General features: G+C 37.6%; 1 protein-coding gene across 20 annotated transcripts in view; it reads left to right on the top strand.

The window, feature by feature from the left end:
• Positions 1-27,113, top strand: part of PLEKHA5 (pleckstrin homology domain containing A5) — a 240,420-nt gene that overhangs the window by 66,837 nt on the left and 146,470 nt on the right. The window contains exon 1 of one of the 20 annotated variants that reach the window (XM_053895181.1): positions 17,056-17,328. The exons of the other annotated variants lie outside the window; for them this stretch is intronic. The gene's annotated coding sequence lies outside the window, so the exon portion shown is untranslated. Of the gene's footprint in view, positions 1-17,055; positions 17,329-27,113 lie in introns of those variants that run through there. 20 annotated transcript variants of the gene reach the window in all.

Genomic DNA, 27,113 nt, shown 5'->3' with positions numbered 1-27,113 from the left:
AAAATGATGGATATTTTAAAATACAATTCAATAACAATGATTTGCTGCAAGGCAACATTAAAAATAATAAGGCAGTTGGAAAGTACTTGCTATGATAATAAGATTTCAGAGAGCATTGTGACATCTGTGGTAACCTAATAGGTATGAGTTAATGAGTCTGGCCACAGAGAGGGTGATTATTTCTTTCTGGGTGCTGTACCTGCATTGGATGTAGCTCCTGCTAGGTACACAATCAAGCTTGTTTTGGTTATACAGAGCAAAAAGGTGGAGTTACAATTACCCGTGGTTACTTTGAGAATGTGCCTGAATTTAACATACTAAATTTACTGTTTCCTGTAGAAACAGACAGTTCAGGGGAAGAAAAAAAAAAACCAACAAAAAACCCCAGCTAATTTCTAATTAGGTAGGACAAACGGAGCAAGAGTAAGAAGTTTAGCTTGAGTTTGAATCCCAGTCCACACTCCCAGCGCTCTGGTCATGTGTTTCTTGAAATTGGCATGATGTTTTCAGCCTCTGTGCTTTTTTGCTTTATTCCCTTACAGAATATCCTTAATGAGTTAGTAGTGAATTATGAAATACATGAATTAGTACTAATTGATATTAATATATGATATCCTATATTCAACTCAGCTTATACTCCAGGAAGCTTTTTTGGGCATCTTAGTAAGACTTAATCTCTTACAATTTATGAACAAGCATCCTCCCTTTCTCTCCTCTCATTTGTGGAGAATTTTTGTTTTATTACTAGTAAATGCTTTATGTTAAGTTGTAGGAAGTCCAAAGAACAGTGTGCAGTTCCTGCCCTCTGGTGGTTGAAAGAAACATTGCAAACAAGTAATAAAGATATGTGCTGTGAATCTTACTAGCCTTGGTATCATTTGTTTCTTTTATTCCTGTATCATTTATGGGTTCACTGATTTATTAAGCATGTAATGAGCATCTTCTGTATGACAGTCCCTGTCTGGTGTGGTAGCAGTAGTTAACATTTTTGAGGTCTTATAAATGGAATTCCAAAAGCATGCTTTCATGACTTTGGGGATGCCGCATTTAGGTTACAAAGTGTTTTCCTATCTACGTATAACATTTCTAGGCCTGCTGAGCTTCAAATTGGTTGTAACTGTGATGGATGAAAAATGAGGAAGTATTGTGTTTTAGTCTCTTGTTGCCTCAAAACTTAGCCTTCAAACAACAAACACTTAATTTCAGAGTTTCTGGGTCGGGAATTATGGAAGTGACTTGACTGGGCACTTGTGGTGAAGCGTCTTTTAAGAGATTGTGGCCAAGATGTTGGTCAGAGCTGCAGTCACCTGAAGGCTTCACTGGGGCTGGTGGATCTGCTTCCAAGTTGATCCTGGTTGGCTTTACCCAGAGTGAGTGAGTGAAGACAGAGCAAGAGGGAAGCCAGTGTTTTCAGTGACCTGTCCTTAGCAGTCAAGCTTTTGTCACTTGTGCAATATCCTGTTGTATCTCCCAGTCGGGTGTGTTTCATGTGCAAGATACCTGCGTAAGGGCCTGAGTACCAGGAGGTGGGAATCACTGGGGACCACCTTGTACGCTGGCTACCACGTATTGTAGCCCTGTTGTAAGCATCGGTCAATGGCTTTGGGCCTGTGTGAAGAAGACACAAGTAAATCTTCAGATGGAAGTATTTTAGAGTGAAATATGGGGTTGAAAAATCAGACCAGCTCATCTTCACCTTAATTTTCCATTCTTCATTCCCCTGGGAGAATGGCGTTACGTTTTCAGTGTTCCCAAGCTGTACTTTTATTTTTTTTTATTTTATTTTATTTTATTTTATTTTATTTTTTTTTATTTTTGGGACAGAGAGAGACAGAGCATGAACGGGGGAGGGGCAGAGAGAGAGGGAGACACAGAATCCGAAACAGGCTCCAGGCTCCGAGCCGTCAGCCCAGAGCCTGATGCAGGGCTCGAACCCATGGACTGTGAGATCGTGACCTGGTTGAAGTCGGACGCTTAACCGACTGCGCCACCCAGGCGCCCCCCAAGCTGTACTTTTAAATGGGAAATAGGAAAAGAATGGTAAGAGAAATGAGTTTTATGAGAACATGCTTTTATAAAAGTGAGACTGGGACATTTTAATTTTTTTAATGTGATCTATTTATTTATGTTTCTGTGTCATTCAATGGTGAGAAATACTATTGCAGAGAGAGTGCTTAGTGATGGCTGACCAAGCGTCATAGAAATTACTGCTTGTTTTTCAAAGATTTCTTTGTCAAATTACTTACATATTTTAAATTTGAGCAGAGAGCACCGTTTTGGGTCTACAACCTGACACTGTTACTCTCATCAGTGTCATGATGAATAATGGGAATAATAGAGTTGATTGAGGGGTAAGGAGAATGTGGCCACTTCATGCATGTGCAGGTTTAAACATTGCTAGGTTAATAACAGATATGAACAGAACTGAGAGTAAAGTGTTTAAACCAGAATTTTACTTTAGTATTAAGAACATCAGGACTGTGAAATAAAATTAGTAAGGAAAATTAAAGTCACTCCTCTCAGCTGCGTTTCCCCCAAGTTATTTTCCTTCTCTGTTTTCTGTCTTAATACATCCTTTTCATAAATCATATCTGTTTTCAGGTTAGTATGTTCATTTTGGAAATATAACAGTGATACTTCCAGCACTGTGAATGTATAAGAAAGAAAAACTTAGGAGGATATAAACAATTTAAAATATTAAAATTGATCTGTTTTTCATCTAATCATTTCAGTACCATTTAGGGAACAAATCATATTAGAAATGATGTTCCTGGCTCTGCAGTTTATTAATGCTTCTGGTAATAGCCAACCTAGAGTAAATATTTCCATGGCATAACTATAATAGCCTGTAATGCTTGTTTATCTTTAAGGCCTTATTTTGCAGATTTGACTCATTAAATTAATGTAATCCCAAAAGGCAAATGGATAGATTTATAGTACTTTATATGTTGAGATTATTTTTCACTGACAGTATTCTTAGGAGTTTATTCATTTCTTATCCTGTGAACATTGAATAAAAATTTTATATAAAATTTTACATATAAAATTTTATGTATTATGCAATCTTAGTGGTGAGATGAATTTAAAGGAAACTCCCTTCACTGAACAAATATTTATTGGGCTTGTATTATATACCAAAGCCTATGGTAGTTTCTGGGGTCAGTGTTGAAGAACAAAATAGACACTGTCACTGTCAGCTGAGCAGCTGTCAGCACAGAGGAGAGATGGATGGACATTAGGCTAATAACCACACAGGTAAATATATAGGTGTATATATATTTTAATGTTTATTTTTGAGAGAGAGAGAGAGAGAGAGAGAGAGAGTGAGTGGGGGAAGGGCAGAGAGAGAGGGAGACCCAGAAACAGGCTCCATGCTCTGAACTGTCAGCACAGAGCCCGATACAGGGCTTGAACTCACGAACTGTGAGATCATGACCCGAACCGAAGTCAGATGCTCAACCAACTGAGCCACCCAGGCACCCCAATATATACGTGTGTTTTTAAGTACTTAAGCTGAGACCTGACAGATAAGTATGGGGAGTTAGTTTGCTGGGAAAGAACCTCGTGGGCTGTAAAAATCCACAGAGTCTGAAAGCATCTGGATTCCTTGCAGGAGTGAGGGGAGCCTCCCCATCTGCAGCTGGAGACAGGGCCAGCGGCCACAGTGCAGGGCCTTGTAGCCCAGTTATGGTCTTAGCACTTTATTTCAGATGCTGTGGGAAACTGTGACGGTTTTATATAGGAGAGTGCCGTCTTGTATATGACTTTGGCTGCCTGGTGGAGAATTAAATGATGCAAACTTAAATAGAAAAAGAATAGTGAAGAAGCTACTGCATTTGTCCCAATGGGAAAAGGTGCTGCATGAATTAAGGGCAGCATCAGCAGAGTTACAGGAAAGTAGATTAATTGGGGGAGAAATTTTGGAGGCCAAGCACACAGCATCTGGTGGATTACATGGGAAGAATAATTTCCAGCTTTGTGACTTAGGCAGCTGGTTTGGAAACTCCATGTTTTGAAATGAGAGAAATGGTTTATTCTTTTTGGGAGCAGGGCAAGGTGGCAAGTTAGGGAGGAGTTGTGGATTGAAGGATGGAGGTCAGAAGAAATTTGTTTCCTGGTAGGGTGAGTTTGAAATGGTTGTGGGAAAACCTAGTAGAGATTCCAGGCAGGCATTTGGGTTAGAAAAGTAGATTTGGCAAATGCCAACACATTCTGCAATTTAGGCCAAAGGACAGACTGTAAGACATGTTCTTAAGTCTTGTTTAGACTGGGGATAGGATGAGGATGACATAACTGTGCTAAAATTCTATTGGCATGAAAAACAACCGCTTTTTGAATAATTAATAAAAATCGGAATGTGGCTTAGGAAAAGAACTTTGGAAAAGAATTTTTTTTTTATTAGAACTGTTTGTGATTTAATGCCCCCCCCCCCTGCCCTTTCATTTCTTGATCTCATTCTAGAGGAATTTGATTACTTACTTTTCTGTGCTTTTCCAAAGACATCAGTCCATTTCCTTATTAAATGTTGAGGTCTGGCTACAGCATGTTGATTCCCCATTTCCTCCTTGTGGCTTGTTTTTTAGAAGTTATTAATCAGCTGAATCTTAGTATCATCTTTCCCATAGTTTCTCTTAAGCTTCATTGTGCCTTTTTGGTAGAAAAACAGCCATCTATGTGCAGTAGTATCATCATCCTGACCTTTTGCTTATTCGGACTCATTTTGGAGTAATCTTGAAATCCTCCTATTCAAAGAAATGTTTAGCTCTGTTTATTAGTATTTATATTTTCAGTGGTAGAAATAATTGGTTTAAAGCTACAAAAACTTCCTTACTGATAACAATGCCTTTCTCTTGAAGCATTATAAATAAGCAAATGAACGATCACTTGATTGGATTTTTTTTTTTTAGATTACCAAAATGTCTTTTTGAAAATATTCATTATCATTTTAAACATTTATTTCTATTATTTTTTAATGTTTATTTATTTTTTGAGAATGAGAAAGACAGGATCTGAGCAGGAGAGGGGCAGAGAGAGAGGGAGACACAGAATCTGAAACAGGCTCCAGTCTCTGAGCTGTCAGCACAGAGCCCAACGCAGGACTTGAACTCACAAACGGTGAGATTATGACCTGAGCCAAAGTCAGACCCTTAACCGACTGAGCCCACCCAGGTGCCGCTTTGTCATTTATCATTTTAATGTAAAATCTGTGCCAGGCACTACAGAAGAGAGAGCTGGGGGATAATTCTTGGACTCAAAATACTTTGTAAGGTTTGTTATAAAAGCATACAACTTTATATACTGCATATAAGTCATAACAATCTGAAAGTCCACTAGTGGAAAATACCATTGTTTCTGGGGCATTATAGAGCTAAAAAACAACCTTGTAAGTCCAGCATATGTAATTATTTCTACCATGTTGGAGAAGTGAATATGATTCATTTAGTCAGAAATTTCAGTGATCTCAGGGTCCTTTCAAGTTCCCTATATGATCTTCCTCTCATTACTTGCCTCACTCTTTTGAGACAACCACTAAGTGTGTTTTAAAAGGGGTATTCTCAAGAAGAAGGCACTTCCCTATTCTCAAAATGGGCAGGACTGAGGATAGGGGAAGAAAACAACTGGGCCAGAGCCAATTTCCACATAGATTTTAAAATCTCAACGTGATGTGGTGCCTGAGTGGCTCAGTCGGTTGAGCATCCGACTTCAGCTGAGGTCCATGATCTCACACTTAGTGGGTTTGAGCCCCACGTCGGGCTCTGTGCTGACAGCTCAGAGCCTGAAGCCTGCCTCAGATTCTGTGTCTCCCTCTCTCTCTCTGCCCCTCCCCTGCTCATGCTCTGTCTCTCAAAAACGAATAAATGTTTAAAAAAATTAAAAAAAATTTAATAAAATCTCAACGTGAAAATAAAGTAAGTGGTTGAAACCCAGGTTTAACAGGCAGGCAGAAGAGAAGTCAGAAGAGAAGAACGTGATGGGTGAGAACTGGGAACGTGGTGACTTGTTAGTTCCTAGGAATGTTAACATTTGGTACTTCATGTCACTGATTTCAAACTTCCTTGACCAGGATCCACAGTAGGAAATATATATTATTACGAAATGTATTATCCACATAACATTTTTTTTCCTATAAAACTGAAATTTAAAAAAATGCTTTCCCTTTATTACCTGTATCGTTTCTTCTGTTTAATTATTTAAAAGAGGTGGTAGAAAGCATCTCATTAACTACATTTCATTATCTTCTAATGGGTTAGACCACGATTTAAAAATACTGCTCTGTGCAACAGTGAGATTTACATGGGCACCGATGGAGGCAAAGTAAGGATTGTTTTTGCATGTAACTGTTACTGTGGGTCATGTGCCAGTATGGAGAAATCAAACAACCTTTACATCCTGACACACTGCCTTCCACACAGGAAGCATCAAGTTAACATTGAATGCTGTTGAACAAACAGCTTCGTAGTCATCACTACTGTGCAGCCTAATTGATTGTTGCTAATATCAGTCTTGTCCTCTGAACTCATCTTATTGCAAGACAGGAGATGCTTGTTTATCAACTGTAGCTGCCATGAACCAAAATATTCATTAAAGTCTACAAAATAGGCTAAATTATAATCTAATCAGATAAGGAGGATCCGCTGTGTCCTCAGATCACCCCTAGACTTAGTACAATAATCATTTATTATCACAGTTCCTGTGGTGCGGGAATTCTGGAGCTGCTTGGTCGGGCAGTTCTGTCTCAGGGTGTCTTATGAAGCTTTAGTTCCATGGGGCTTTAGTCTCTAAAAGTTTGAAAGGTTTGGCTGGAGGATCACATGGCTGGCAAGTTGGGTCTGGCTAGCTGGTTTCTCTCCATGTGGGCCCCTCCACAGGGTTATGTGGCCCTCAAGATCTGGCTTTGTCCAGAGTGAGCTATCTAAGAAACCAAGACAGAAGCTGCAGTGAAGGGGACTACAGTGGAGTGAATACCAGGAGGTGAGGATCCTTGAAGGGTATCTTAGAGACTAGCTGCCATACCTTAAATGAATATCTCTGTTAATAACAAAGTTTAGGGCTCAGGGCTGTAAGAACAAGGACAAGGATCTAGACACTCATGTATAGGTAGACTAGGAAATTCCAGGTGAACTATATATATTTAATAGTACTGCCAGCATGTATTATCCTGAAGGATTGGCTTTGTGGTCATTGTTAAGACCTACTTTTCTAAACTAGTGGGAATTTTTAATGAAGGAAAAAGTAAACACATAAATGCTTGTTTTATTTGTGAATTTTGTAAAGCATTTTCAGAGACATACTGACATTTAGTTAGCTAAGTACAGAACTATGAAAAATTGGTTAAATACTAGGAAGACCCTAAAGGAAATGAGTATGAATAGAAAATAATTTACTCTCTGTAAAAGTGGTAAATACTAATCATTAACAAGTAAAATAATCTATTAAACCAATTGGACGGAGGCATGTGTTAACTAAACTTTTAGAAGATTGTCATAACATTCCAGTTAATTGATATTCTAGATTAGGATTTGGCAGTAGGGGCCTGTGGACCAAATCCAGCATGCTGCCTGTTTTTGTAAATAAAGTTTTATTGGAACACAGCCACATTCATCTGTTTCCATATTGTCTGTGACTGCTTTCTCACTGCAATATCAGAGGCAATAGTTGTGTGACAAAGACTGTGCACAAAGCCTAAAATATTTACTGCCCTTTGAAGAATAAGTTTATTGACCCCTGCTCTAGATTTTAGACTTTTAAAATACGAGATTAGGTTTTGGAGTGCCGATGGATGCATAAATCTACAGACAGTAGCATGTAAACATAAAAAAAAAAAATGCATTGTGAACAGCATTGTAATTTTTTTTAGAAGAAAAGTCTTATTAATTAGAAGAGGGAGGGACAGAATATTGTAAGATTCACAAGAATAATGCTTCATTAGGCAAGACTTTGCTTATTAAGAAAATTCATGAGCTTTGAATAGGGCCCATGTGGGAACATATGAAGCCAGCATTTGAAAAGCAAATGTGAACATTATGTTGACTGAATTAGGTTAGTGTGAAAAACCAATCTAAAAATTTTAATCTATTCTTAATCTGAATTAGAAGTTAAGAATTTTATTATTTACTTTGAAATCTTTTCTGGTTTATGGTGAGAGTTTTGCTTTTTTGCCTTTTTTTTTTTTAAACATGTAAGTATAGTCTTCAGAATATGTCCCCTGACTAATATCTATTTTCTACCCTTCTGCAGAATGACTTAAAGAGATATGCTTAATGGTGTGCTGCAGACAAATTGAAGAATGAAATTTCCAAATAAGAAGCCCAAAATTTAGGGCTCTGGGCTGTATGAGCAAGGACAAGGACCTAGGCACTCATGTGCAGGTGGACTAGAAAATCCCAGGTGAAATATAGTTCTAATAGTACCACCAGCATAAGTTATCCTACCGGATTGGCTTTGTGGTCATTGTTAAAACCTGTTTTTCTAAATTAATGGGAAAAATTTGTACCAAATAGAATATACGTTAAGATTGTGATATAAAGAAGAAAAGATGTGAAGTTGTTTTAGCATTTTAATCAGGCTCTGTACTAGGCACATTTCAAAAAGTGGCTCATTTACTGCTCTCAGTAACTCCATAGGATAAGAAATGGTGTTATCGTCACTCAACGTATGAGTAAACTGAACCTTAGAGAGTTTAACTTGCCCAAATCCAGTAGTAGGACTAGGACTTACGGTCTGAGGACATCTCATTCCAGATGTCTCCACATCACACCGCCAGCCTCTAAATCTGTCATCTTGTTCCTAGCTCCTATTATTTTTTTTTCCCTTTTCTTTTCCCTTCCTCCCACCTCTTCTTACCTTTCCCATTTCCTTTCTTTTTTTTTTATTGTTAATTACATAACTAGTATGTGCTATCAAAAACAATTTAGCACAAGAGTATAAAATAAAAAAAGAAAGTAGCCTTTATCCATACTGTTCTCTTGCTTCTTGCTTCTTTTACCCAAGATAATATACATAGATATCATAGATATCTCCCATGACAGGACATACAGTTCTTTCTCCCTTCCTGTTTTTAACAGCTGTGTGACATGTTCCACAGTACAGAAACTTTAATTTATGCAGCGATTCCTGTTGATTATTCTCTTGACTTATGGCATCTTGTTTTCTGTCTTTGTTGCTGTTTATATAACTTGGCCTAATGAGCATCTGGTGCTTGCCTTGCACACACTAATTGAAATGACTGAAGTTTATCTATCATCACTCTAAATAATTTTTAAAAAGCAATGGTGACCTTAGTGATATTTTGAGTCTGATTTCTTGAATAGGATTTTGTCTCTGTATCATGAGGTGTTGTGACCCTTTCTTAAACTCATTGAAAATCTTTATTCTTTTCTCAGTTGTCAGCAGATTATAATTTATATGTCAATTATAACAAGAAAATTTAAGGATGAGCTATCTCCATCAGAAGTTTTAAATTATCACATAAAAATGACAAGTTGATGGGGCACCTGGGTGGCTCAGTCGGTTAAGCAGCTGACTTCAACTCAGGTAATAGTCTCGTAGTTCATGGGTTCAAGCCCCACATCAGGCTTTGTGCTGACAGCTCAGAGCCAGGAGCCTGCTTCAGATGCTGTATCTCCCTCTCTCTCTGCCCCTCCCCCACTCCTGCTCTGTCTGTCTCAAAATTAAATAAACATTAAAACTTTTTTTAAATGATTTAAGTTGATTCTTCATAGGTCATTAGACTGTAAACCTTATACATGATTGTATATATATAGTAAAAAAAATTTGGCCATGAATTGTCAGAAAGTAGTTTTTCTAAAAGAGCATTAAGATATCTAACCTAATTCCTGGTATCAATTTAGTAACTTATTTAAAAAAGTACAACACCATTGTTGACATACTGGTAAAGTATTCTTTTTATACACCAGTGATGCTTATTTTGGAAAGTACTATTGGTATTTTAGAAAACTAACTTTTCTGCATTAGTACAAAGTATCTACTTGTATGTAGTAGTATTTATTACATGAATGAAGGGATGGATGGATGGATGGATAGGAGAGAGGAAGGAGACAAAAAATTGAGGAAGTTATCTGTTTGTTAGTACAACAATGTTAATGGTTGTAGTAGGACTGGAAAGAATAAAAATCACCTTATCTGGCTAGCAGGGAGTGTCCAGCAAAGCAAAGAAGAAAACCTACCCGTTTGCCCTCTTGTTTTGGAAGAGTATGAATAGAAGGGAGACACCATGTGGCAGAGCAGGAAAAACATGCACTCTTTCTTACCCCTTTCTTCAGTTTCATAGCCATGCAACCCTAGATAGCTTCTGTCTGTTTTCACCTTTTCACATATATAGTGCGAATAGTAAAACCCATCTGATGGTGTTCTTGTGCAAAAGAAAGATCAGTCACATACCCACAATACCTGAAGTGATTCTCAATAAATGATACTTGGTATCATGGTGTTGCTGAAGTTGCTGGTCTGGCTTATGAATTTTTAGCTTTTCTTCTGTCTGTGATTTTCTTTCTTTTTTCTTTATTTTTAGAAAATCACTTAGAGTACTAATTTTTGGGTGGTTTATAATTAATGGAGTGAGAAAATAAGCAGGATGGGCTTTCTGGATGCCAAAATTGATTGATGATATTGACTATTAAAATTTTTAAATCCTTGGGGCACCTATGTGGCTCAGTTGGTTAAGCATCCGACTTCGGCTCAGGTCATGATCTTGCAGTTTGTGAGTTCGAGCCCTGCATTGGGCTCTGTACTGACAGCTCAGAGCCTGGAGCCTGCTTCGGATTCTGTGTCTCCTCCTCTCTCTGCCCCTCCCATGTTCATGCTCTGTCTCTGCCCCTCCCATGCTCATGCTCTGTCTCTCAATAATAATAAATAAACCTTAAATATTGAAAAAAAATATTTTTAAATCCTTGTTTGTTGGCTGCAGTAAATCAACAATTTAGTCAAGTCCTGAGAGCCAACTTGTCTTACTACCTTTAGAAATGAACGTATCTCTTGCCAAATGTATCTCCTTCCCTGCCTTTCTGCAGAGATGGCTCTCTTCTCTACTGACCACATTGCTCTTCCAACATTAAGAACCTCTTTGTTTTCATCTTACTCAGTTTCTTGGCAACATTCAGCATAGTGAGTCCTTTGACACCTTTTTCCCCTTGGCTTCTATGACATCATGCACTTCTGGGTTTTTTGCTGCTTTTCTGGCTACTCTTTTACTGGCTCTTTTTCTTTTGCCACAGCCATTTTGGTCTCTCTGCCATTCTTCAAATATGCTAGTGAAATTATTTTGGAAAATCTTACTTATTCCTGCCTCGGGGCCTTAGCACTGACCTCTCCCTCTCTGCTTGGCTTTTTGCTCACTTCCCATCTTTTGAGTGAGACCCTGACCCCTGTTATCCTTGCAACACTCCTAACTTTTTCCTTTTTCCATAGCATTTACCCCTTCTATCATACTACATAGTTTACTTATTTATTATGTTTGTCTATCTTCTCTGATAGAGTATAAGCTCCATGAGGGCAAGGATTTAGATTTTGTTTCCATAGATTGCACCAAACACCTAGCATAGGGCCTGGCACGTAGTAGGCATCGTTGATTGATGAAAACACAGCATCTATCCTGTGTTCTCTTTTAAGTCATCTCATTCACTTCCAAGGCTCTTTGCACACCGTATGCCAATCATCCATAAATCTACATCGCCTGCCTAGATGTCTAGGCTCTTGCATGTCTCTACTCACTGACCTGTCCACGTAGTGTCTAGTGGATGTAATCAGAAAACAAAAAGATTTTACAGGCATCCTTAATTTCTCTCTTTCCTTCATTGACCCTTCCTTCCCCTTCAGTCTATCAGTAGGCCCTGTTGACCCTTCTTTTCAGAAAGTGTGCCACTATCATCTCTCACCCAAACAACAGCAGCAGCCTCTCAGCTTTTCCCCTGCTTCTATTTTTGACCCATTGCAGTCCATTCTCCACACTGTAGCCAGAAGCATCTTCTGTAAAATGTAAAAAGGTAAGCAGATCATCCCACAGCCTTCCAGTGGCTTTCCATACCACTTACAGTAAAATCCAGAGTCCCTTCTTTGGCTTATAAATCCAGCGCTGGTTGACCTGCTGTCTCTCATCTCTTAACTGTTTTCCCCTCATCCCTACCAGACTGTGGACACTGAGGCCTTCCTTCTTCTCCCTAGATATGCTAACCTTAAAGCCTTTAGACTAACTGTCCACTCTATCTGGACTCCTTTTCCCTCTTTCTGCTACTGTGTAAGATGTTGCTTACATGTTGCCTGTTCAGGATTTGTCTTGACCATCCATTCACTCGGTTACTCAGCCTGTCTTAGTTGTTTGCATAATAACCCTTTCCCACTATCTTATATATTGTTCATTGAGTTTTTTCCCTAATAAGAATATAAGCTCTGTGAGAGGTCTTTGTAACTTTTGTATCACTGAAAACATTTCCCTAATACATACAACAGTGTCTGATAGAGTTGATGCTTGATAAGTATTTGTATACTGAATGAATAAATGAACAACAGAGAACAACTTGTTTTTTAAGAGTTCCAAATTTCTGTAATACTTAATATTTTAACTAACTGATTAAGAATATCCTTAAGAATAATGGGAGAAAAATATGATTGTTCTGATTTGGGGAAAGAGGCATTAGTGCTCTGTGTCTTAGTAGAAAGCAGAAAATAGTCCCACCCCATCCTCATTTTCTCTTTTCATGTGCACAATACAGTATTTTCAAAATATTCTTCTCTTATGTCTTTATTCAGAAGCAAAATTGTTTTGTGTTTGCTTTTGTTTTTCTAGGAAAGCATGAGAGGTTTTCTTTATACTCTAAGCGTTGTCTCAAGCAAGAGACTGTTTGAATGCCAAAATAATGTATAATTAAGTCTATTCATTATCTTGCCGCATGCTAAGTAGATGCTAAGGGCTTATCACTGCAGTAAAAGTCACTAGGATATTTAAGTTTATTTTATGAAATATGTTTTAAAATTTAGCTTTTTCAGACAACAAATTATCATGCAAAATGTATTCCTTTGCCCACGATTCTTGCAAATACATGCCCCAGATTTTGTAGGGATTCTTCCTGTTACTACTTGTTATTGGACACTTCTGGGGCTCACTTTTTTGCTGTATGTATTTGAAAAAAATTCCTAATTTCATTGCATTAAGACTGAAGACTTTTAAAAAGCAAAGTGCTTCCACATTTTTAAATGCCATCTGAAGATTTCTGAGTGAGAAAGCAGTAAAAAATAAAAAGGAATCTTCTACCGACAAGTTGTGTAGTGTCAGTACTTCATGATTATTTATGTATCCATGTCTCCCTGCACACTAGCGAGTGCCTAGAACAGTGGCTTGTAACCAGAGGAACCTCAAAATCATGGAGAGAGCTTCTTCATAATGTCTGGCCCCACACCAACTGGTCAGATTGAAAGATTTCTGGACCCTGACTACGTGTGCCTGAGTTTTTCAGCTACACAAATGATCCTAATGTGAACTATGGTGAAAACCAAAATGGTGACAAGTTGCAGTAGAAGGTTCTCGTGCTCCCTTCCATTCTCCCTCCTCTTGTCTCCGGTTCCCTCCCTGTAGTTCACTGTCCAATGAATGGCAAGTATGTTTAGTCATAGAGATATCCGTCCATCCTCCTGCACTGCACCAGAACTGTGCAAAGTCTTTAGAGGTTACTCACTTGTCATAGAAATAGATTATATCTTTTGTTGAATTTTTACAGATTCATTCATTCTTAGCAGAGTAATATTTAGGAAACATTTTATCAAGTTTTGTAGGTAGAGAAAGGGTAAGCAAATCAATGGTGAGGGGTCCCTGAGTGGCTCAGTCAGTTAAGCATCCGACTCGTGGTTTCAGCTCAGATCAGTGGGATCGAGCCCTGCATCTGGCTCTGTGCTGACAGCAGGGAGCCTGCTTAGGAGTGGCTCTCGTGCGCTTCTCTCTCTCTCTCTCTCTCTCTCTCTCTCTGCCCCTCCCCCGCTTGTGTGTGTGCACACGTGCTGTCTCTCAAGATAGATAAATAAATAAACATTTAAAAAAAAGAACGATAAGAGATAAAGATGTTTAAAAAAGGTAGGATCTCTAATTAAGATCAAAGGTAAATGTAATTATAAGATTACCTCAATATTAAATCACAATGCTAAAGTTGAATGTATAGGAGAGAGAAAATTCAGGTTAAAGAGCTATTATTAAGTAACATGGAAGAATCCAAAACGTAAATTAAAAAATGGCTGTGCTATGCCAGTGGGCTGGAATTAATGCCTTTTTACCTACTTTTGTGTCTGCCGATCTTTCCAAAGTTATATCCTTCATTTAGCTGTTGAGCACATGACCAGCCTAGCTCCTCCATTATGCAGGATATAAAGCACTTCTTGCTGTCTGCTTCCAAATTCCACCCCTGAATATTAGCTTCCCTTCCTCTCTTTTCTCTCTTCCCAGTTTTGACAGCCTACATTTCCCAGCACTCACACCAGTGCGGCCAGTTCCCAGTCCTCTGCTGCTCTGCCTCCAGTCTGGCCGTTTCCTCTTCCCTGCATCTTCTTTCTGGTCCAGATCCTCGTGTTTATCCAGGGCATTTCAAAAAGGTCACCCCCTCCCAAAGCCTTCTCTAAATTTCCCTCATCAGAATGCTGTCTCTCTTCCCTCTAAACTCCCCAGTGCAGCAAGGCACCTCTCTCTTTTGCTGTGATCACCTTGTAATAGTGTCATGTATTCTTGCCTCATCTTCTACAAGCTCGTTTGAAGACAGAGATAATCGTCCTTTTGTTTGTTTCTACTGTACATTGCCTTGCACCATGCCTCATATGTAACATGTTTTTAATAAATATTTATAGATCAGAAGTAGATTTGTTACAGAGAGGGAGGCAAGCCATAAGAGACTTTTAAATACAGAGAACAAACTGAGGTTGGAAGGGAGTTGGTGGGGGGGGAGCAGGGGACAGGGAAAATGGGTGATGGGCATTGAGGAGGGCACTTGGTGGGATGAATACTGGGTATTTTATGTAAGTGACGTATCGCAGGAATCTACTCCCAAAGCCAAGAGCACACCATATACACTGTGTGTTAGCTAACTTGACAATAAATAATATATAAAAAATAAAAATAAAAAAATAATAATAAAGCAGTTTTTTCTTCTAATAAAATAAATATTTATTTATGGCACCAAAAAAAAGTAGATTTGTTTGTTTTAGTGAAGAACTTTTCCTTTCTCCTTCAGAAATCATAGTTTTCTAAAAGTTCTTTTTTAAAACAGAATCATCACCCTGACACATACTGTGCACAAAACTTATTAGACTTAACAATACATAAAACATATGCATGTTGACACTTTTTGATACCTTGTATGACTCTTGGTATTTGCTTTTATTCTGTGCTCCTTCTTTTCCTGGGCTTTTTCTTTAGAGAGAGGATGCTTATGTAGCATACATTGCCCATAGACCTTGCAATTAAACCTACCTAACACTCCTTGGCAATAAGAATGAGCTGCTTTGATAGAATGCTAAAGAAAATGATATGTTAGTAGCTTTCTTTGAACTTAACACTTTTTTTTTTTTTTTTTTTTTTTTGGGAAAGGTATTGGAGTCAGGTGTGGTTCCGTAAATAGTTGTCCATGTTCTTTTTTTAACATTTTTTTAATAACTTCTCTGAGCCTTTTAATGATCTTGCCTCACCATCTATGAAAGAAGGGCCTTATCTTCATTGCTCCCATGGAATTTGTTTCCTGTGCCTTCTTACTTCCCCAGGTCTTCCAGATTAATTTGGAGTCAGGAGGGAAGGGGAAGCAAGGCTACTATTTACAAAATGGTCTCATCTTGTGGGGTGCCTGAGTGGCTCAGTCGGTGTAACATCCAGCTTCGGCTCAGGTCATGATCTCACGGTCCATGAGTTCAAGCCCTACGTTGGGCTCTGTGCTGACAGCTTGGAGCCTGGAGCCTGCTTCAGATTCTGTGTGTCTCCCTCTCTCTCTCTACCCCTCTCCTGCTCACACTGTCTCTCTTTCAAAAAAAAACATTAAAGAAAATTTTTTTAAAAAATGAGACATTTGTATTGGGGTAGTTAGGTATTTAATGATGGGGAAGTGTAGAAAGGAAAATCGTAAATTAGTATATGGACACAGTTAGATGGGTTAGCCCCACTCTGCCTGTGGTTTGCTATCCTTAAGCTTGGCGTGTATCGAGTGTATGAACACTTCCGATTTTCAAGGTGAAAATGGGAAGTGGATTCATAAGAATTTTCTGTTTGTTTTTGGTGGGGCTATATCTGCTGTGCTAGTTTTTTTTTTTCCTGAAAGATTTAAATGGTCATAGTGAGCATCTTGACCATATTTCCATCTTGCAAAAGTGTATGGCCTTTGTAGCAACTTACTCGGCAAACCAGGCAAATTAGTTATTTGATTACATAAGCATACATATGCAAACTATGTGGTTGATTTGTGTGTGGGGGCGGGGGGAATTTTTGTAAAAATTATTTTTAAGAATGCAAAAAAAATTTATTAATCCTGTATAACTTTATCAATATTTGGGTGACGTCTGTTGTTACATAAGCTTATAATTCATTATATAATATATACTCTATAGATGGGAAAATCTTTACTGCTATATTTTTGAAGATAGCAGACATGTTTAATAAAGATAATGAACATTTCAGTTTATTGATGTGTATTAATATTTCCAAAGGCAAAATTAAAATACTACTGGATAGTTTGCAGATTGTTTTATTTGATGTATAGCCAAGAGTACAGAATAAGGGGTTAAAAAGTGAAATGGGAATGGTTTATCGTTTGCCTACTCAGTGGTCAGATTTATTTTTTGGAATCACATCCTGCATGTCTTGATATTTTCAGTTCATTTCAGTATTTTGGGAGATACCTATGTTGATATAGTTAATGAAATACTGAAGCCTAAGGACTTGTTTAAAAAAAAAAAGTATAGAGATAATTACTTCCAGTCACATCAAGTTAAATGAACCACAAAAATCATGAAGTCAAAAACAAATCAATTATCATTTGGCAGTTCCGTTTAGTTTATTGCAGTTAATGATCTTCGATTGAATTTGCAGCTCTCTGGGTTTGTTTGGAAATAGGCCATCACATGCTGAGATGAAATACCAAGTCATTTAAATTAGATACCGAGCATGCTCATATGAAGTACTTACTCTTGGAGACTGCAGTGTGGTTCAGTTTTCTTCCAGTGGGAAGAGAAGAAAAGAGCTCACCGAGTGCCCTTTTGTCATCATTCTGTCAGAGGGCACGTAATTTGTCTTTGGAAACCAGAAGCCTGAGACAAAGAGAAGAATGCAGGTTTTTAGCAAAAGGCTATTTGGTGAGCTAATTAGCTGTTTTATTCTATTCTGTAATTCCTAGCAAGGCTGTGTCTTTACTTCTATCTACTGCTTGTTTTGTACTAAGCTGAAGCTTTATGTAGCAAGTAACTTAGCTGAGATTGGGAGAAAATTGTTTCTGCTGCCAAATCTCACTCTTGAAATATTTTCAGTACATTCCTTAGGTGACAAGTTCATAAATTGCTATGATGATACTCCTTCGTGTTCTCCACAAATTTCATTTGCTCACTGGTGCTGAATAATGCTGGCAGGATTGTGTGCTGAGGGAGCGCAGGATATGTCTGCTTGGGCTAGTTTAGCATTTTTGTTCTTGTGTTTTGATGAAATTATAATTTTTGCTTTCACATTTCTGTACTATATCTTAAAAAGAAAAAGTAGTGGGTAAGATTTCATTTAGCTTAAAAGCAAGAATTCTTGAAATGAGAGGATATGTTACATAGTATATGTACATATTGTTATATAGATGATTCAGAAATAAGTTGGCTTTGTAATCTAATTGGTCATTTACAGTACACTAAAATAAAATGAAATTGACAACACTTTGTGAAATATGTTCCACTTATTTAGTATGCATATTTAGAAACCGTTCTGTTTTCAGTTCTTAAAGTAGCTACAGAAGTGTTTGGCATGTAATAGTTTTGCCGTTCTGGGCTCTTCTTTCTTCCCTTGAGCTCCTTAGCATGATTGCTAGGAAATGTTTTGTAGTTGTTTCTGTTATCCAAGTGCTCATGTTTTACCGTGAAGTTAAAGAGAGAAGTTTTTGTGCATTTTCCTATGTTATGCTCTCATAATATCATAACATTTAAAGTCTACAAATTATTAATTCATATTCAGTTGATTTATATTTGTCATAGATAAGCTTGGCAGCCAAATCTTCAGAGTGTTCTGAAAGTTAAAATTGCATACTCGGCATGAGATAAATCATTGTATTTTTTAAAGATTTGAAGAAAAGGCATAAAATTACCAAATTTATTTCCTTGGAGGAAAATCATGTTCATTAGTAAATGTAAATGTCAGGTAGGGAATTTGAGGTAGAGAAGGTGTTTTAAAGAGTTCTAGAAAAACGATGCAGGGGGTGGGAGGAATAGGAAGAGAATACTAAAGGCTTAGTGCCTTCAAATGCCAGGCAATTATGTGATGCTTTCCTGAAATATCTTTATTTTGTGAACTGCCCCCACTATGCCATTTTCCAGGATTGGCACATGTGAAGGAGGTGGGTGTATACTTAAGCTTGTATGTTCGTGGAAAGGGAGGGTTAGCACTTAGAGATGAGGACTAAGTGGCAATACTCGAGAAGTCTGTTCCCACTTGTACATACTGACTCACTTGTGTGACCTTGGGCAGCAGGCGCACTCTGTTTGTTTCTACTTATTTTTGGTATAGTACTGTATCATGGAGGTTCATTTAAGATTTCTAAAGTAATAAGATTATTTCTTGGACTGTTGCAAAGATTTGTGAGGACTGTAAGTCATTCCCAGATACCTACTGTGGGGAAACAAACAAGTGTTGCTTTATAAGTCTTCTGTGGTCTTTGAAACTAATTTGCTAATACATATTTAGTTTGTGAATAATCATGAAATTTTCATGAAGAATTGTACTTTACCCTATTTTCTCTTATGTATTTAGTCCCATTTGCCTCTATTCATAGACCTTCATAGATCTTCAATAGAAGATAAATCGATAATCAGTTGAAGTCTGTTAAAGAAGAATATAGAGGAGTGCCTGGGTGGCTCAGTCGGTTAAGCATCCGACTTCGGCTCAGGTCATGATCTTGCGGTTCGCGGGTTTCAGCCCGCATTGGGCTCTGTGCTGACAACTCAGAGCCTGGAGCCTGTTTCAGATTCTGTGTCTCCCTTTTTCCCTGCCCCTCCCCCACTTGTGCTCTGTCTCTGTCTCTCAAAAATAAATAAACACTAAAAAAAAAATTAGAGAGAAATACTGGGAGAGTGAAAGGAGGGAAATATGAGAAGAAGAGTGACTGATGACAAGGATTTCTTTGCCAGGTTTCTGCAGATTAAGCACATACCTGTATATTTTGTTCATTTCCAAATCATTAAGTTCATCTATTCATTTATTTAACTTAACATCTACCAATTAAGGATGACTTCTTTCCCTAACTTTTATGAAGTTCAGTAATGCTTAAAGATCCCAAGTGGTCTTCCCTCATGGTCAAGTAAGTCTGGGAATAATGGGCCATAAGGACTTATTTATGACAGAACTTCTTGGCCTTTAACATCTTGTTCAGAACTTTATTCTAGAACTTAGTTTTCTCTGAAATGTGATTTATTATATTTAATTGTAATGTATGATATAATTATATTTATATAATATATAAATATAAAATATAATTATATTTAATTATAATTAGTTTAAATAATATATGATATGAACATTTACCAAACATGTAAATAATTCTGAATTTGAACCCTTCTATTTGAAGTGTCTGGATAAGTGAAAGAGGAATTATGAGTTTGCTTCTGTCCTCCAGAAAATTGCCTCAGTTCTTTTCTTGTTTTACATTTAAAAGAACAATCTTAGAAATATAGTGTAAATGGGATATAAAAGGTATGATTAGATTTGGGGATAGTGCTAATGATATAAGCTGAACTTACATTTTTGAAAGCCTCAAACTCTGAACGTACAAGCAGTGAGCAAGCATGTATGAGGTATTTGGGGGGGCAATACGGCCAAATAAAGATTTTGATAATTCTCACAAGTTTTCATCCCTTCCCTTAAAGTTACTTCTAGATTACTCCTGTGGAGAAACAAACTAATTTTTAAAATATGGTTTGTAATGGTAAATGAGTGGTGTTTGTAGTCTGGTGGGCCAGACTAGCTTTGCCACTTGTGATTCAGGCAAGTGTCTTCTTTTCTCCATTCTGTGTTTTCAGTAATACACAGAAATGTCAATATTTTCTTTTAGATTATGAAAATTTAATTTTATATAAAGAGCCTAGCATGGTGCCACTCATGAAGTGTTTGATAAATGTCTCCTTAATTTCTGTTTCAAACAATTATGTTTTTGCTGTATTATAATTTTTTAAAAATATTACTTATCCTATTTTAAATACCAGACCCTCAGAAGTATGCTGATTTATAAATAATAATATGCTTAGAATATCTTTATATAATTTACTTTAAATTTTTTTTTTTTAATGTTTATTTATTTTTGAGACAGAGAGAGACAGAGCATGAGCTGGGAAGGGGCAGAGAGAGAGGGAGACACAGAATGTGAAGCAGGCTCCAGGCTCCGAGCTGTCAGCACAGAGCCCGACGCGGGGCTCGAACTCACGAACTGTGAGATCATGACCTGAACCGAAGTCGGACGCTTAATCAACTGAGCCACCCAGGCGCCCCTATATAATTTACTTTTAAAACCAGCATGTATACATGATAAAATGTTGAAGGAGACTCAACTTGCTGAGCCAACTTTTATAAGAGTCACTTGTAAATACCTATATGTTTCAGCTGTCTTTGACCTGGTAGACAAAGTGATGAATATTTTGGCTAAAAAAAATACCTCAAATTTGTTCATATTACTATAAAACAATGTTAGTATAAATAAAATCACTTTTAGTGAAATATGAACTCTTAAATTAGTGGAAACCCAACAGTGCCTGGCACACAATTGGCATTAAATGTTTTTCTCTTTCATGGTTTTCAGTCCGTATGAATGAATAACACTATTTTAGAGCTTATTATTTTCTGTTTCTGTGTTCTCTACTTTTGTGAAGATTGCTATTCTTTAAAAACGAAGCCCTTCCCATACTATCATTGCTTAAGAGAGACATTAAAATTATTAGACTCCATAATGTAATCTCCATAAATGAGCTGATAATATGAATTAGCAGGGGCTTTTTTTCTTTTGAGTTGTAAATAAGTCTTTGCTAACCTTGATAGACTTTTGTAATTACTTATACCCCAGAACTCTGGAACTCTGTGGCTCATCCATTGAAAATTTGTTGAAATCTGGCCTATTGTAGCCCTTACATAGCAAGATTGTTCAGCAAACGGGTGCATAGGTTGGCGCTGGAAAGATACCTCAAATACTGTGTCACTGGGGCCATGACCATTGTATATTAGCTTCTCTCTAATACATTTCTTCTTATACTGGCTTTTTGGCAAATTCAAGGTCAGTTAGCTGGCTTGATATAAAACTAATGAGCTCTCAGGGGTATCAGTGATTTAAGATAGGTACATCTGAAGTATATATATAATACCATTACTTGCCCTAACTTGGCATAACTTATGTCTTTAATTAGGCTATTAATAGATGGCCACAAAACACTCAGCAAATTCATGTGAGTTTAACCTCAGTCTGTAATTTCCTCAGTGTTTTGTTGATGGTGCCCAGATTCCCACTCCATTTCAGGTTGTCTTGAACCTGAATTCACAATCTCTTGGTTGTCATTCCTGGCTTACTGTTCCGTATCTAGATTCTTCTCAGCAACCTTTTATCAAGTCCCCTCTTGCATTTAGAGCTCATACATTTAGTCTGGGAATCAAGGTTTGGGATCTCTGTTTTCTTTGGTTTGTTTTGCTGTTTCTCCACATTACTCCTCAACTTAGACATCCAGATCTTTGCTGGCACCTATCACATAGGATGCTTTCAGTAAGCCACATGTGCAAGCTCAGTCCTGCCTAGCTCACTCCAGACAGTTTCAGGTTCCTGTCCCCTAGCTTTCCTCAGGTGTCATCAGCCTGAGTAATAAAAAGTAAAGGCTGCGGGTCAGAATAAAAGTTAAAGTAAGAACAGCGACAATAACAACAGTAGCCTCACATCATTTTCAGACTTCCTCCCACCCATGTTAAGCTTGATATTAGAATGCAAGCAAGCCACATGGGGCTCTCCAGTTTTTAGAATGCCTTTGTTTCCTTTGAGTGACACTCTGATGGCATATTCATCTTGCCAAATTGTCACAAATTTTCCTTGCAAGGGTTAAGCCTTAATACGGTTTGAATTACGGTTTTCCATAATAATTTCAGAATGATTTCTCCTCAGCAACTCCTCAGCTCGCTGGCCTTGAACCAGATTTTTTAACTTTTTCTCTTCCCTCAGGCTATGTTGTTTCTTCCCCATGATCCTGAATACTGCCCAGGATGTTAAAGAATGGCCGTCATTCCCTTAGTTTACTTGAGTCTCGGGCCTTCTGCCTCTTCAGTGAAACATATCAGACTCCTATGAAAGTAAAATATCTGTTGGCTGCTCCCCTGGCCCACCCACTTACTTTAAGGGTTTTTTGCTTTAATTTTATTTTGAAAAATGGACAGTTTGATTAGTTAGCAGCTCAGAGGCTCCTGTTCTGGCACCTCTGTTAAATATGAAACCTAATTTAAACTGTGGGTTTCCTTGCTGTAACCTAATGAGTATGCATGTTCTCAAATCATCACTTATTCTTACAAGGGAGTGTATACATATTAACAGATATGAGGGGGAAGGAGTCCTATCCTGAGCTACTTAGGAACTTCAGATGGGCTGGTTGCTTGACCCCAGGATCCTCTGCAGATTCAGTGTGGGTCTTGTTTGGTCTCTGAGAATGGAGATCGGCCAGCTTTCTTACTAAGCTTAATGTAGAATCGGTATTTTGGTGGTTTAGTAAGCCATATATACTCTAGTGTAAAGGACTAGGCCTTGAATATGCAGTATAGTGAATCTCTCATGAAAAATACATATCTTAGTAAAATGCTACAGATACTCTGTGATTTTTATCAGTGACATTTTGAAGTCTGAGTCTAAAATCTACTTTATAAAGATAGAAAACCACAAACCACAAGTCTAGAGCACAGGATCTATGGCTTATTTAATACAGATGGAACATCCCCCCTTAGCCATCATTTAGCATGGACAGTTTCCAATGGAAGAGGTTTAGGATTAGGAACCAAGACCTTCTCCTGGTCTCCTTAATGTCTGGTACACAGCTTGTCTGCTGTCTAGCACACATCTTTGGGGTTTTTCCCAGTTCAGATGAACTATGATGGAATTTTTTTTTCCTTTCTGTCAGAAAGAAAGTATGTTTTGGATATAAGCATAAATTTTCCTTGGAGCCATACTTTTTCCTTAAGAATAAATCTCTGAAATTACAGCTTAAGTCAATGAGAAAGTATGATTTGTCTACTAAAAGCGATTTTATAAGTATTCCAGAAACATATCTTTCCTTTGAGGACAAGTTGCTTGTGGCAAGAAAAGGAGAATTGCAGCAGTTAACATCTAGCCTGCAAAATCCATCTGGGAGATGGATAACTTCATCTTGGTAAATAGCGCAAAAATCTTTCCGTATAAACAAGTAGAAATTATAGGGCAAGGCATATGGAGATGGGCAACTTAATCAGCATATATCTGTATCTGTTTCCTGGTTAGACTTGCTCATGTTCACTACCTTTTCTCTACTTCCCTAAAGAATTAATACAGAAGCAAGAATTTTTTCATAACCAAAGAGTTGCCCTGTTTGTAGATTTTAACAGTGGCTTATGATAGAGCTATTGATGTAGTTCCAGACATTAATCTGAAGCTTAGCACATGGGTTGCTTTCTAGGGCTTATGGAGGAGGACGACATTATATCCTTTTTCTTTTTTAATACTCAAAAATTATAATACTGTATAAATATTATGGACATACAAAGGAAATGAATTAAGAATGTCCATATACTCCCTATCTAGCATAAGAGAAAAAAAAATTGCCAATATATTTCAAAACTTATACTGTATGTGAACCATTATTATTGTATTACAAATTTTGATTACTTTTAGGTAGCTGGGGAGTGATGTAATATTAAATACCGAATTCCTCCTTAATGTTAGATTTATAGCATAGATTTGTAAATAATTTTAAGAGAAAACAGTATATTGTTCAGTTTCTCTTTTTTCCTCCTACAACTGTTTTGTCATAACAAATTTGAATCTAGAGAGTGTTTTCTTCTGTATGAAAGTGTTCTTAGCAGTAATTGAAGCTACTTGATCAGGTAACTAAGATGGTGACTTTTAGCAATATTTGGGGATAGCGTCAGGGCTAGGAGAGAATGTAACTGTGGGAGCAGTTTTTGTATCTGAATTGAGTAGACTATGAATATAAAGAAAAGAAAACAGTGGATAATTGCCCCTTGGTACTTTGTTCTTGAGTTTTGTAAGGACCCCCCCCCCCCCCCCCCCCCCCCGCCAACACACACACATATACCCTGCATAATGTCCTAATGCCTGGAATCTGGAAGATTACCTTTTGTGGCAAACACTTTGCAAATGTCATTAAGTTAAGGACCTTGAGATGGGGAGATTATCCTGGATCCTGGGGGCCAGGACTAAATACAGTCACAAGTGTCCTCATGGTGGGTAGGAGTGGCAGGGGGAGATTTCAGCCCCGAGAAGAAAAGACACTGTGACTCTAGAAGCAAAGATGGAGTGATGGGACCACAAACCAAGGAATGCCAGGAGTCACCAGATGCTAGAAGAGGCAAGGAACTGGTTCTCCTCTAGAGCTTCTTGAGGGATTGTGGCCTTGCCAACACCTTGATTTTGGTCCAGTGGAACGGATTACAGCCTGAATTTCTGGCCTCCAGAACTGAGAGAGAATAAATTTCTGTTGTTTTAAGCCACCAATGTCATAATTACAGTAGTCATAGGAAACTAATAGAGCCCACAGAGCTGGGTTCATTGGGATCATTCACCTTCCATCCTGTCATGTCAGTCCTCACAAATCTCTGTCAGGCTACACCGTTCCTCCTGTCAGACCTATTGCACTATCAGAGAGCATATGAATAATCTCATAGCAGAGAAAGATCTGTACCAGATACCCAGAGTAGTGGGTATTATTAATCCTAGTTCATTATGAATCTTCAAGAAATTTCTGTGTAGAGTTGCCTGGGTGGCTCAGTCAGTTAAGTGTCCAACTTTGGCTCAGGTCATGATCTCACGGTTCGTGGGTTCAAGCCTTGCATTCTGCTCTGTGCTGACAGCTCAGAGCCTGGAGCCTGCTTCAGATTCTGTGTCTCCCTCTCTCTCTGCCGCACCCCTGCTCGTGCTCTGTCTCTCTCTCTCTCAAAAATAAATAAACATTAAAAAAATTTTTTTTAAATTTCTGTGTAAACATAACTAGTTCGTTCTAAAAGGATTTAAGACAGTTTGCTTACAAATTTGAAAACAACAGAGGGGGAACATTAATTTAAGACAAATAAGAAAGATAAAGCAAAGAAAAATAGTGATAGAAAAATAATGAAGTTAGGAGAGACTTTGAATAAATCAACTTACCTCTACAGACCTTCGATTATTGACCTGAGAACCAGGCCTGTTATTTTAAATCCATGCGAGGATTAAGCAGAAAATTATAAAACGTTGCTCACATTTTAAGTTAATATTTGTCATTGCCATGTTATACCCCATGACCACAGTGTTTGCTAATTGAATTTTCAGAAGAGATGGAGTTCTTTTTTGTCTTTATAAATATAATACAAAACATTTTGCAAATCACATATCTGATAAGAGACTTGTGACTAGAATATATTTTTGAAAACTCCTACAACTCAATAATAAAAAGACAAATAACCCAATTTAAAAATGGGCAAAGATCTGAACAAACACTTTGCCAAAGAAGAATAAGTACTTGAAAGATGCTAAACATCATTAGCCATCAGAGAAATGCAAATCAAATCCATAATGAACTATCACTTCAAGCCCACTAGGATGGCTATAATCAAAAAGATGGGCAATAACACGTGTTGGCAATGATATGGAAAAATTACAGCTCTTCTCCACTGCTGCCGGGAATGTAAAATGATGCAGCTGCTTTGGAAAACAGTTTGATAGTTCCTCAAAGATACACATGGAGTTACCAAATGACCAGGCATTCCACTCCTAGCTACATACCCAACAGATTTGCAAACGTGCATATACGCAGAACTTGTATGTGAGTATTCATAGCAGCGTTTTTCATTATAACCAAAAAGTGGAAACAAATCACAGCCAGCTCAAAAATGGATATATGAAATGCATTCTATCTATGCAATGGAATATTGCTTGGTGACAGATGAAGTGCTGATACATGCTACCACATGAATGCACCTTGAAAACATTATGCTAAGGAAAAGGAACCATTCACAAAGGACCACGTATTCTGTGGTTCCACTTGTATGAAATATCCAGGATAGGCAAACCCACAGTGACAGAACATAGACTGGAAATTGCTAGGGGCTGGGGAAAGGAGGGTATAAGGAGTGACTGCTGTGGGTGCAGGTTTTCTTCTAGGGTGATGAAGACGTTTAAAATTGTGGTGATGTACAATTTTGTGGATGTACCAAAACCAATTGAATTGTACACTTTAAATGGTTGAATTTATGGTATGTGAATCAAGCAGTTATTTTTTTTTAAGTATACTAGATTATTATAAAGAAACTGGAAAATACAGAAAACTATAAATAAGGCCATAAAAACTACTGGTAATTCACCAGAGAACCATACATTTTTTGCGTTTTGCCTTCTCATTTTTCTCCCACATTATTTATGTCCCACGTGCACACATTTTCTTCTGTAATTGAGAGTATATGGACTATACAGTGTTGTAATTCTGCTTTTTCACCTGACAGTTTATTTTGAGCATTTTCAAACTTTTTTTTAAATGTTTTTCTTCTAAAAAGTGAAACATGCGTATTGTAGAAAATGTTACAGAACATGAACAAGTAAAAGCATGAAAAGATTATTCATGACACTGCCACTTTAATACTGGTATCTTGGTGGCTCTAGATTTTTATGTGCTTGCCTTCAATCTGATACTACTGAGTA

This window comes from Panthera pardus, unplaced genomic scaffold (assembly GCF_024362965.1).
Source record: "Panthera pardus isolate Hobbes unplaced genomic scaffold, ASM2436296v1 HiC_scaffold_6, whole genome shotgun sequence".
Classification (NCBI taxonomy): Eukaryota; Metazoa; Chordata; class Mammalia; order Carnivora; family Felidae; genus Panthera; species Panthera pardus.
This window is presented reverse-complemented; position numbering and strand designations above follow the sequence as displayed.